The sequence below is a fragment of the Strongylocentrotus purpuratus genome, unplaced genomic scaffold (genome assembly GCF_000002235.5).
Source record: "Strongylocentrotus purpuratus isolate Spur 01 unplaced genomic scaffold, Spur_5.0 spur5_scaffold_16, whole genome shotgun sequence".
Classification (NCBI taxonomy): Eukaryota; Metazoa; Echinodermata; class Echinoidea; order Camarodonta; family Strongylocentrotidae; genus Strongylocentrotus; species Strongylocentrotus purpuratus.
This window is the reverse complement of record NW_022145601.1, coordinates 11,998,388-11,998,737: the sequence shown is the minus strand read 5'-3', so window position 1 is coordinate 11,998,737 and position 350 is coordinate 11,998,388.

Here is a 350-nt window from a genome sequence, read left to right as displayed (position 1 = left end):
TCATGCGTTCGAACGCCTTAGCCAGGTCCCCAAGGTTCTGAATCTTCTTTTGACTCTCAGCAAGAACGAGTAGTTCTTCAGTCGGGTTTTTGCACTGCCCCAGTGTTTGTATGTAGTCTCCAAGTCCCAGCTGATTGGCAAGACCCCTCCAGTCATCAAAAACTGGGCTTTCTCTGTTCAACCGACAACGCAGCTCATGCTGTAGCGTAGGAGGTACTATGGATACTTTATAAGAGCGTGTAAAGGAAATAAGCGTATATCACAATTATATGTGCTTGCAAAGTACTTAATATATTATTAACCCGTTCAAGTTTCCAGTAACCATTTCAGGTATCCTACCTACTTTTACA